Source organism: Carettochelys insculpta, chromosome 29 (assembly GCF_033958435.1).
Source record: "Carettochelys insculpta isolate YL-2023 chromosome 29, ASM3395843v1, whole genome shotgun sequence".
Lineage (NCBI taxonomy): Eukaryota > Metazoa > Chordata > Testudines > Carettochelyidae > Carettochelys > Carettochelys insculpta.
The window spans coordinates 471400-483718 of NC_134165.1; the positions used below are offsets into that span (position 1 = coordinate 471400).

At 61.2% G+C, this 12319-nt stretch overlaps 1 protein-coding gene across 1 annotated transcript in view; it reads right to left on the minus strand.

The window, feature by feature from the left end:
- The window catches only part of LOC142003136 (LIM homeobox transcription factor 1-alpha-like), a 61646-nt gene extending 61103 nt beyond the window's left edge, over positions 1-543 (minus strand). The window contains exon 1 of the mRNA XM_074979835.1: positions 515-543. The gene's annotated coding sequence lies outside the window, so the exon portion shown is untranslated. The remainder of the gene's footprint in view (positions 1-514) is intronic.
- Positions 544-12319: the final 11776 nt, after the last annotated feature.

Consider the following 12319-nt stretch of genomic DNA (forward strand, 5'->3'; position numbering starts at 1 on the left):
CGGGGCCTGCCCTGGGGCTGAGCCCCCCTTGGCCTCCTCCCCATTCAGCTGCATGGACGGAGTCAGGAGTTCCCTGAGGCCCCAGCCCAGCAGATCTGGGGGCACCCCTTGTCACATGCTAATGGCCTCTTCCCACGAGGCAGGGCTCACCCCCACACACGACAGGGCCGCGTTAAACAAGTGCCCGGATCGGGTCCGGAGCTGCTCAGCACCCGTCGGGCGGGGTCAGCACCGCTGGACCCCAGCAGGTTCCAACCCTTGAGCCATCCGCCTCCCTCCACGCGCGTGTAAACCCTCGGCTCGGCCGCCGGCCTCACCCCGAACTCAGCCGGTCCCGAGCCGGGGTTCCGCCCGCGCCCGTTCCCCTGCAGGCACGCTGCGGGGCGGATACGCCCACCAGCCCAGCCGAGCCGAGCCGAGCCGAGCCGGGGGCCGGGCTCTGGGCTACGGGCGGCGCTGCGGGGCGCAGGACGGGGCTCAGTCCTCCGGCTGCCCCGGGCCCTCGGACACTCACCGAAGCCCAGCACCGGCGTGGCCTGCTGCAGGCAGGATGGCGCCTCCTCCGTCTTCATGCTGCAGCCGGGCTGGGGCGAGCCTGGGGCCGGGGAGAGCGGGTTAGTGCCGGCCGGCCAGGGGCGCAGGGTGCCCGGCCTGGCAGGGACGATGTTCCTCTGCTGAGCCCCGGGAGAGGAAGCAGCGGAGCCCACCTGCTGCAGACCCTGGTCCCGGACTCCTGCGTCCACACAAACTCCGCAGCCCCTGCAACGCAACGACCCTTCCCCCGCCCCCGTGCAGGGAGCCCCCACGGCTCCCCAGCTGTGCGTCGCGTAGCGCCTCCCGTCCGCTCCCTTCTCTGGCCGCCGACCTCCGCGTCTGTCCCACCTCCCCGCGTGGCCCCGCAGCGCCCCTTGCGCGTCCCAGTAGCGCCCCATGTCCCCCTCTGCCCCCACCTCTCCGTGTGGCCCCGCAGCGCCCCGTGTCCCCCCCGAGCAGCGCCCCATGTCCCCGTCTGCCTCCACCTCCCCGTGTGGCCCCGGAGCGCCCCAAATCTCCGCGCCCGTTCCGGGAGCTCCCCCGTCCCCCGGTCTGTTCCCCACCTGCCGGTGTCCGTCCCAGCACCACTTTACGTTATTCTGGGCGATAAGATTATGGGGCCGCAGACCCCGAACCCAGTGCGGGAAGAGCCCGGGGGTACCCCGGCTCGGGGCCCCACCTGACCTATGGATCCTCCCGCAGACAGTAAATGGGATAGGGCCGTGATAGATTGTGCCGGGGGGGGAGGTGGGGTGGCTGGTGCGGTGGGTGACAGGGGCAGGACGGATTCGTTTTTGAGCGGATGGCGGGGGGGGCTAAGACGGGCTGGATATGGGGCAGGATACCGGGAAGATAAAGGGCTCTGGGCAGGGTACAGGGCGGATAACAGGTTAAGATGTGGGCAGATAAGGGAGCAGAATATAGGGCAGATAATGGGGTTCTGAGTGGGATGCGGGGGGGATAAGGGGACAGGATATCGGGGTTCGGGGCAGGATGCGGGGAGGATACCGGGTAGGATGTGGGGCGGATAACGGGACAGGATACCGGGGTTCGGGGCAGGATGCGGGGAGGATACCGGGTAGGATGTGGGGCGGATAACGGGACAGGATACCGGGGTTCGGGGCAGGATGCGGGGAGGATACCGGGTAGGATGTGGGGCGGATAACGGGACAGGATACCGGGGTTCGGGGCAGGATGCGGGGAGGATACCGGGTAGGATGTGGGGCGGATAACGGGACAGGATACCGGGGTTCGGGGCTGAATGCGGGGCGGATGACGGGTTGGATATAAGGCAGCTAATGTGGTTCTGGGTAGGATGTGGGGCGGATAAGGGAGGAGGATATAGGGCAGATAATGGGGTTCTGGGTAGGATGTGGGGTGGGTACTGGGCCGGATAACAGGTAGGATGTGGGGCGGATAAGGGGACGGGATATCGGGGTTCGGGGCGGATGACGGGTAGGATACAGGGCGGATAAGGGAACAGGATATAGGACAGATAATGGGGTTCGGGGCAGGATGCGGGGCGGGTAAGGGGACGGGATACCGGGGTTCTGGCTAGGATATGGGGTGGATGAGGGGGCAGGATGCGGGGCGGGTAAGGGGACGGGATACCGGGGTTCGGGGCGGATGCCGGGTAGGATACGGGGCGGGTAAGGGAGCAGGATGGGGGGTCTCTGCCCCCAGCCCTGGGGCGGGAGAAGTCCACCCCGTTTCCGCCTGTTGCTCTACCCTCGGGGGCGAGAGGCTTTAAGCCGCCCCAGACCAGGCGGGCAGCGCCCGGGGAGCTGCCCGGTCCCCGCCGGGCGCCGCTGGCTCCGCTCCAAAGGAACCACAACGAATTCTCCGCCCCCGCGCCCCGCAGCCCCCGCGCCGGCCCGGCCCCGGCCGAGCCAATTCCCCGCCGGCCCCGGGCCGCCGCCCGGCCCCCGGCCCCGCTCCAGCGAGCCGCAGTCACCTGCCGCGCGTCGTCCCCGCGGGTCCCGCCGCTGCAGCTCGGCCCAGCTCGGGGCCGCGGGATCCGCGCCGCGGAAACGGCCTCAGCGTGGCGGGGTGTCGCCCCCCGGGGCGGGCGCGCTGGGCCCTCGGCGGGGGCTCGCGGCGCGGCCCGGGGTCCGCTGCATTCGTCCCTCGGGGCTCGCGGGCGGCCGGCCCGGGCGAAGTGCCTGGCAGCGCCCGCTCTCCGGCCGCCGGCGGGAGCCCCGAGCCTCGCAGCGCGCTGCCGTCCGGGGAGCTCCCGCGCGAGGCGCGGCGGAGCCGGGGCGGGCTGCCCGCGTGTGCGGTGCGCTGCGCGGCGGGGCCGGGGCGGGGCACCGCTTCCCCGGCCGAGCTGCTACCTCCAGGCTGACCCCGCCCCACGGGCCCCGCGGCGGGGACGGGCCGGACCCCCCAGACCTACCCGGCCGGACGCGCCGCCGCTGCCGGGGCAGGGCTCGGTGCTCCACGCGCCCCCGGCCCGCAGACTGCTCGGGGCAGGGCGTCTCCCGCCGGGCCCGGCTCGCACACGCGGTGCTCGGAGCGAAGCCGGTGCGGGCAGGGCGGGGAGGGGCCGGGCCCAGGGGGCAGCCGGGGTCGCTTCTCCAGACCGGCCGGCGATAGAGACCGGCAGCCCGGGAGCGGGCGTCGGGCGGGGCGCTCGGGCCGGGCGCGGGGTCAGAGTGTCTCTGCCGGGCCCCTGGGACCGCGGGGGCGCCCCGGCCGGCTCTGGCCGCAGCTGGGGGCGCGAGGGGCAGGGCCCGGCCCCAAAGGCAGCGGCGGGACCCTTCCAGGCGGCGCCCAAAGGGTCAGACAATCCGATCCGAGTAAGAGCCCGAAGCTGGGTCACTCGGCACTGCGGGGAAGGGCGAAAATGCCCCGCACCGGGTCTCCGGCCGCCCCATTAACTGCCCCGCACCGAGTCTAAACTCGCCCCCCCATCAGCTGCCCCAAACGGCACCCGAGTTCCCGCCCCCTTCCAGCCGTTCCCACCTCGTGCCGGGGGTGTTCAGCGCCCCCCTTTCTTCGCAGGGCAGAACCAGAACCTCCCGGGGCCGCCCGCGGGCGAGGCTCACAGCGGGGCAGGTCGGGGGCGAGGCAGCACAGCTGGGGGCCTTACCCCCTCCCGGCACAGCCCCACTAACGCCCACGCAGCAGGCCCCGCTGGGCTCCGGCCGCCAGAACACACCTCCCCTCCCCGATGTCCGGGCTGGGGGATGGAGCCGGGCAGGCGCCGGCAGCTGGTACCGGGGATGGAGGAGGCTACAGTGAGTGCTGGGCATGGAGATAGAGAGTGGATGGAGGGGTGTCAGAGCTGGGCATGGGGGAAACAGGGGAAGAAGGAGTGTGGGGGCCTGGTACAGGGGATAGAGGGGCTTGGGGCTGGGCACATGGGTGCAGAGGATGAAGGGGATAGGGGGCTGGGCACAGGGGATGGAGGGGTGTCAGAGCTGGGCACAGGGGAAGAAGGGGTGTGGGGAGCTGGGCACAGGGGTACAGGGGAAGAAGGGGGTGTGGAGGGCTGGGCACGGGATGGAGGGGTGTCAGAGCTGGGCACAGGGGAAGAAGGGGTGTGGGGAGCTGGGCACAGGGGTACAGGGGAAGAAGGGGTGTGGAGGGCTGGGCACAGGGGCACAGGGGATGGAGGGGTGTCAGAGCTGGGCACAGGGGTACAGGGGATGGAGGGGTGTTGGGGACTGTGGGGGATGTGGGCTGGGAGGTGGTTTTCTTACCATATTTTTCACACACAGAAACCCTGAAGAAAATGCCCCCAGCAAGGACTCTTGTTTTCCCTCTAATCTTTTCCCTCTGGGTGTGGAACAAATTTCCGTGTGCACCAAGGCCTGGGCACCACCAGCAGAAGCACAGCCTGGCTGTGAGTGCTCTGCTAGTCAGCCAGGCAGTGTAGGTCTGTCTCCTGAGCAGCCGCCCAAGAGCGCAGCTTACAGGGAACGCTGGTGAAGACCCACCCCCCACTCTGCCCCTTGAGCTCCCTACATCTCCCTTGGTCCTTTCCCCATTGTGCCTCATGTCTTCCCCTACATTCCCCAGAACCTCCTCCCTCTGTTTCATGGATTGGGGGGTTACCTGGGATAAAATCTGGTTCCCTGGGAGGATCCTCTCAGGGGAGCAGGGGACTGGGGGCAGTCAGATGCCCCAGGCTGCACAAAGTGCCCTTACTGGGTCCTTATTTGTGGCCGAGAAGTAACCCGCAGCCCTGGGTCTCTGCCCCAATCTGCCGCTCAGGCTGGGCTGGAAGCAGGAGCCAGGCCTGCCCTGCCTGAAACTGCCCAAGTGAACCTGGGGTGTGACTCTCCTCTGTCTCCCCATCCACCTGGCCTCTGCTCAGGCCCAGGGACCATCCCAGATTGGAACCCCTGGGACCAAGGCCATGTCCCTTAGCCCCCACGATCCTGGGCAGCCTTGTCCAGGGTACAGCAGTGAGACCATCCCCACTGTTCCCTGCTGCACGCTCAGCCAAGGCTGGAGCTTGGAGACGGCTCTCTCTGTTGCATGAGTGTGTGTGTGCGCGTTGTTTCAATCTTTTCCCACCCACCCCTTTCGTGGGGAGGCAGGGTGGGGAAGGCCCAAAACCCCCAAATGAATTGTTTGGAGTGTGGTTCATTAAAACAACATTTCCCAAAACCTTTGGGTGACATTTGCCCATTTTTGGTTTTTCTTTTAAACTTGTCCCAGCCGGTCCTGCCAGTTTTCTGACCTGCTCCAGCCCCAGGTACTTTCCTAGTCCACTGGCCAGAGCTCCCCAGCCCACTCCTGGCCTTTTCTAGGCGCTTCCCCTGGCAGTTGCCAAGCTTTGGAGTGAGGCAGCATCTTGGCAGAGCCTCTCCCCGGGGGGCAGCTGCAGACAAAGGCATGGAGTATGCTGAGATGTTGAATGTGGCCAATGCTGGGTCACAGTGGTGCTGCGGAAGGCCCTGCTGCCAGAGGTTTGGGGAAGCTCAGCTCATTTCCCCTTGCAGCGCTGAGCAGGACCATCTATGCCACGCAAGTGATGCCTCAGCAATCTCCATCCAGCCCAAGCTACTCACACTAGCCTCTGCCAGAGTAACAATGCCCTGGCTTCGCAGGCGGCCTCGCTCCACCTCGAAGAGACAGGCAGACTGACCCACTGACAGCAGCAGTGCATTATCAGGGGATGGGAACCTCAAAGTGTGCAGGTGGGGCAATGCACCGTGCTGCTGGGTGACTGCCAATGGCACCTGCCGACCGCTCCCAGCCCTCAGCCTTCCGCGGACGCCGCGGTACAAACCAATGAACATAGCCCGCAAATCAGAGCGGAAGGGAAAGCGTGACAGCTCCCTGGCTCAGGAGCTCTGGGCCTAATTAACATACGCACAGAGTCCTTACGTGGGTACCTCCTCAGCTCTAGCCCAGCCAAGGGATGTTAAAAAGTGGCTGCTGGCTTCCTACCCATCCCAGCTGTTCCATACACAAAGCCTCCTTTGGACTGGGTGGTTCTCCAGGCTCTTGGGGTCAGGGCATAGCCAGGTGTGACCAACATGTTGCTTGTCTTTCCAACAAAGTGAGAGCCCTGTCTGTGAGGTAACCTGGCTGCAGGAGAAGGATCCAACCCTTAGCCCCGGGCACTTGGACCCTTGATAACAACAGCCTGTGCCCCAGCCAAGATAAGAGCCTAGCACAAGGTGCAGTCCAGGGGCCTCTTGAGGGTGGCTGTGTTTAATCACTGGGGCACTGGGTATGGCCAGGAGATGTGGGGTCAGCTCTGCCTCTGACCTGCTGCATCCAGGTTAGGGTCCTCTGTCTGGGCCTTGGTTTCTGTCTTGCCTCTTTTGACCAATTTCTCCAGAGCAAAGATTCTCAGGTGCAGCACCCTGGGACCCTGTTACCAGGGCCCACCGTAGAGTGGCACACCATCCCAGCCTCCCTCTGAACTCAGAGAAAGCCTGCAAGTGCAGCCTGCAGCTAGACACTGCACCATGCAGGGCCTTCTCCCACTCTGTGATTGTGCAGTGTCTAGGGCAGCAGGCTCTTTAGGTGCTGCTGTGCGGGGAAGCCGTTGTGCTAGCAGCTCTGATTATTGCCAGGGTAAGTGACTGGAGAAGCTAGTACAGATCTTCACCTGGAACACAGACTTGGGCCCTAGGTGTCCTTTGCCAACTCTGTCCACATATCTATTCTAGCCACAACATCACAGGAGCTAACCACAGCAGAGACGCCACCACGGGCTCATCCACCTGCACACCCACTAACGTGATCTATGGCACCATGGGCCAGCAATGCCCCTCTGCCACGTACACTGGACAAACCGGACAGTCTCTGAGCCGAAGGGTGAATGGACAAATTCAACATCAGGAACTGGAACATTCATAAGCCCGTAGAGGAACACATGAATCTCCCTGGACATTCAATAATGGATTTAAAAGAGCCATTCTTCTACAAAAATTATTACCACAAGATCACAGAGGGAGACATCTGACCTGGAATTCATTTACAAACAACACATCTAGATGAGGCCTTAACAGAGATCCCAACTAACTTATGCATTACAAGGGCAGTGTCCCCACCACTGATGTTCTCAGGAATGGGACACATCACACTTAACCCTCTGCTGGTCCTACTAGTGACAGGCAACGCGTTTTCCCCTCTTCTCCCTTCCTGCCTCCCCCAGCTATATAAACCCTGGATCCTAAGTGCTACTCCAATCATCTGCACAAGTGGGTCTTACCCATGAAAGCTCGTGACCTAATACATTTGTTAGTCTCTATGGTGCTACAGGACTGCTTGTTACCTCTGAGATTATTAATTTATTTTGCATACAGGAATCTTTAGAGCAGCACACTGGGGCCTGCTCCATATGTGGGGCTCCAATACACTCCCCTAAACCTCCTAATAACCCGCATTAGCTCCACTCTTGCCTCTCTTACAAACGCAGATGCGGGATGTGGTTTGCAAGGTCAGTGGGACCGGTGTGTGCTCAGCCCCTTTGCAAATCGAAGCACCGCGGCTCCAACGCCAACATGACCCACTTCACTCCAACTCAAGAGTGACTACCTGTCCTACGGCAGCTTTTATTAGGCCAGTAACAGTTCTGTGTGTGCTGCTTAAATGTGGGAACCATGGAGAGTTCCAGCGCAGGTCTGTAAAATGGGAATAATGAGTCTGAGAGAAGAGCTAGCTGGTATTAATTATTTATTGTCACAACAGTGCCCAAGAGTGGCAGGACAGCAGTAGCCCAGTGGCCAAAGAGCTCTACTGTTAGGCCTGCAATTTGCAGCCCGTTCAATTTCTTTTCCTCATGTGCAATGAAAAAGGACAGAAAGTGCAGGGGATAGCAAAGGAAACTAGCTGTATGCTGAGTACAATGTTCCCTTTAGAGAACTCTGCCGTGGGCTGCAGGGCACCACCTGGTGCCTGCCATGCATAATGACAGCTGATTGTAAATGTCCATCAAAGGAGTTTTATTTCTGGATGAAAAATGGCTTTTTTGACCAAATAGAAATTATATTCCAAGATATCTTTTTCAGCATTTGTGGAGGGAGGGGAAGGGTGTGCAAGAGAAATCATTTGGTTATACACGGGAAGCGTTTGGCTTTTATTGGTTCAAAAGCCATTATTGGGGGTTCAATAACAACCCCACATTTTTTCAAAGACAAATGTTAACAAAAAATGAAGTTTTTGAAATAAGTTCCAGACCAGCTGCAGCTGAACCACACAGTGTCTGATGCAGAGATGTATCTGTCACCACCCCTTATTGGAGACTTTTCTGACCCCCCAGCCTTCTCCTACCTAGGAAATATGAGTGTCACATAGCACACAGAGAGAATTCCTAGGGGAAACAGCACCAGGGTTTGGAGGGTATGGGGAGAGTCCTCAAAGATGTGCAGGGCACAGGAACAATGTGTACAGCAGCAGGACTAAGAGCCATTGAACCAGCTGTAAACCCTCTAAGAATGAAAACCACTCCAAGCCAGGGAGCGTGGGAGCAGCCCCCAGCACCCCGGTTCCAGCATCTATGGAGCTGTGGAGTTAACAAATCTGTAGGAGCTGATAGAGCTGCAGATGTGGTCATTAACTTTCCATTCAGACAGCAGCATTATAGAGGGCCACTGCCTCAGTCAGTCTGGAATCACCTGCATCTCATACCACAGGTCTGCGTAGGCCCATGGTGGTCATTACTCAGTGCCTGAGAGGAAAAGCGGCCACTGGGCTCTGTCAATACACCTAGCTCTAATCTCTACTCCCCTAACACTATGATCACAGCATTTATAGCCATCTCTGCAAGCTATTCACTGGCACACCCCAGACCAAGTATCAGAGGGCGAGCCCTGTGAGTCTGTAGCTTTGAGAGCAACAAGAAGTCCTGTTACCTGTTAGTCTATAAGGTGCCACAGGACTTCTTGTTGTTCCCTATTGTGAAGGAGCGGGGGGAGTGCCTGTGTGAGTCAGGCTGGATGTCTGAGGCTAGCAGCAGCTCCCAGTGGCTAAGGATGACCCTGGGGCTACAACTGGCAGGTAACACCTCTGCCTGAACAAAGAGGAGGGAGGAGCTGAGCTGGGTTTTGAATCGGGGGCGGCAGTTAGAGGCTAGGAAAAGGGAGAGCTGGAAGGCAGCCAGCCTGAGGAGGGGGAAGCTACACCCCAGAGGGGCACCCCTCAGGGTCTTCTCCCCAGGACAGGTTGGAAGGACTGTCTCTGGCTGCTGTGCTGTCGCTTCTGTGAGAAACTGGGCATCTGTCGCCTAATAAACCTTCTGTTGTACCTGCTGAGTGAGAGTCACTCCTGCCAGCGGACGGGGTGCAGTGCAGGGGGACCCCTGAACCCCATCACACTGGTGTCAGAAGTGGGATGCACTGCACCCACGGATGAGCTCCCAGCAGTGGCTGACTGAGCACCAGAGAAGGAAGGAGTCTCACAAGAGCCAGAGGGGGAACAGAGCCATTCCTGCAGCTGCTGCTGGTGAGTGGATACCCCGGGAGATAGTGGGGAGATGGATTATACCCGACTCCTGAAGGCAGAGCTAGCAGGGCTGTGCAGACAGAGGGGCCTGACCGTGGGGAAGGCGACCAAGGCCCAGCTGATTGCCCAGCTGGGAGAGAATGACCGAGCCGGGGGGGCAGAGCCTGTCCCGGCAGAAAGTGGCTGGTCAGCCTCGGGAAGCCTTTCGGATTCTCCGACAGGAGCAGGGGCTCGACGCCGTCAGACAGATGCGGTGCCCACCAGGTCGTGCTCAGCTAGCAGTGGTCCATCGCGGGCAGAGTCCCCCGCCGCACAGCTGCGATGGCTGGAACTCGAGGTGAAATTAAAGGAACTGGAGCACCAGGAACGGGAAAGAGAGCGTGAGCGCCAGGAACGGGAAAGAGAGCGTGAGCACGAGCGCCAGGAACGAGAAAGAGAGCGTGAGCACGAGCGCCAGCTACAAGAGACACAGCGGGAGGAGAAAGAACGAGAATGGAAGGAGAGAGAGCGAGAGCGTGAGGAGAGAGAGCGAGAGCGGGAGCATGAGCGAACCATGGCAGAGGCGAGACGCCAAGAGGCCCCAGCTGCGGTAAGCGGGGAGAGGGCCAGACGGTTCGGGGTGGCCAGTCACTTGGAGACACGTGTGCTGGCCCAGTGTCAGGACCCAGGGGACATGGACGAGTTCCTTACCGCCTTTGAGCGAGCCTGTGAGTTGCATGAGGTTCCCCCAGATGAGTGGCTCCGGCACCTCACCCCCTTGCTGGGCCAGAAGGCCGCAGCGGTGCTCAGCCAGCTGGTGGGGCTGCAGCCTGGGGACTATGAACGGTTCAAACAGGCCCTGCTGCATAAGTTCGGGCTGACTCCGGAGATGTACAAGAAGAAGTTCCAGGAGGCGCAGAAGAGGCCAGAGGAAACCCATGTAGATACAACCGCCCGCCTGAAGCAATACTACCAGAAGTGGGCGTTCGGAATGGGAGTCCAGTCTGTAGAGGACCTGATCGAGCTGGCGGTCGTGGAGCGATTCTACGAGATGTGCGCACCTGACCTGAGGGTGTGGCTCGTGGACCGGAAGCCAGGGGACTCACATGATGCAGGGAAACTGGCAGATGACTTCACAAACAGCTGGGCCAGGTTTGAAAGTGAGCCCCACAAAGAGAGGGAGTCTCGGAGAGAGAGGGAGTCCCGGAGGGAGAGGGAGTCCTGGAGAAACCGAGAATCTCAGAGAGACCGGTCCCTAACTGTACAACAGAGGGGACCACCTCTTGGGCAAGCCCAGGAAAGAGGGGCCAGCCACCCACCCCCCAGAGAGCCAAACAGAGCCCGGACCGAGCAGCCGGCCCGAGGGACACAACAAGACCCAGGCTGTTATCACTGTGGGCGAAAGGGGCATAGAGCAGCCCAGTGCCCCAGGCTCCCAGACAGGTTGAGCAGGCCGGGGGGTCATGGAGTCAACTGGGTGGGGTCCCAGAAGCCAGAGGGGCTGGCGGCCAAGGCGGGTGGTGCTGACAATGGGCACTCGGATTGGGCTGAGTCCACCCCACAGACCAGCTCCTCAGGGGGACCAAATGCTCAGAGGTCAGTTTACAGAGTGGGGACGGCACTACCTCGGTGGAGCAAGTGTCTCAAACACCTCGAAGTAGACGGGAAAAAGGTCACGGGGTTCTGGGACACAGGCGCTGACGTGACGCTGGCCCGACCCGGGGTGGTGGCACCGGGCTGCATGATACCCGATTCCCACCTGACGATAACAGGAATTGATGGGACCCCTTTCAAGGTGCCCATGGCAAGGGTGCACCTGAAATGGGGGAAGAAGGAAGGCCCCAAGGAAGTGGGCGTGCACAGCCATTTGCCGGCGGATGTACTGATGGGGGCTGACCTGGAGAACTGGCAAGGTGAACGCCCTCGTGCCCTGGTCCTGACCCGTAGCCAAAGAAAACGAGGGGTGCGCTCCCCAGATTCAGGGGTACAGGCCCAGCCAAAGTCACAGGAGCCACAGGGGCCAACCCTGAGAGAAAGGGGGCCCCCAAAAACCAGGTCTCATAGGCCAGGGGTGCTGAAGCCAGGCAGGGATGGGGAAGTAGCATCCGCCCCTGCCCGAGTGGAAGAATTCCAGGCAGAGCAGCAGAGAGACTCCTCCTTGCAGAAGCTGAGGGAACTGGCCAGTCTCAGCCCAGCTCCACAGCTGGGGGAGGGCTGCAGGGAGAGATTCCTGTGGGAAAAGGGATTCCTGTACCGGGAATGGGCTCCCAGACGCAAAGCGGAGCCATGGAAGGTCCAGAGGCAACTGGTGGTTCCCCAAAAGTACCGGAGCAGGCTGCTGTACCTAGCCCATGATGTCCTGCTCGCAGGACACCAGGGGATCCACCGCACCAGGAGAAGGTTGTTACAGAACTTTTTCTGGCCAGGGATCTTTGCAGCTGTCCGTCTGTATTGCCTGTCCTGTGATCCCTGCCAGAGGGTGGGGAAGAGCCGGGACAAGGGGAAAGCTGCCCTGAGGCCACTGCCCATCATAGAGGAGCCTTTCCAGAAAGTGGCTATAGACATAGTGGGCCCCTTCAGCAAGGCAACGCGTTCAGGGAAGAAATATATTTTGGTAGTGGTAGATTTTGCCACGCGATACCCAGAAGCAGTGGCCTTGACCTCTATCGACGCTGACACCGTGGCAGATGCACTGCTGTCCATTTTCAGCAGAGTGGGGTTCCCCAAGGAGGTCCTCACGGATCAGGGGTCCAACTTCATGTCGGCCCTACTGCAAAGCTTGTGAGACAAGTGTGGGGTCCGGCACACCTGGGCCACAGCCTACCACCCGCAGACCAATGGGCTGGTGGAGAGGTTCAATGTTACTCTGAAGCAGATGCTGAGAATCTTCATGAAT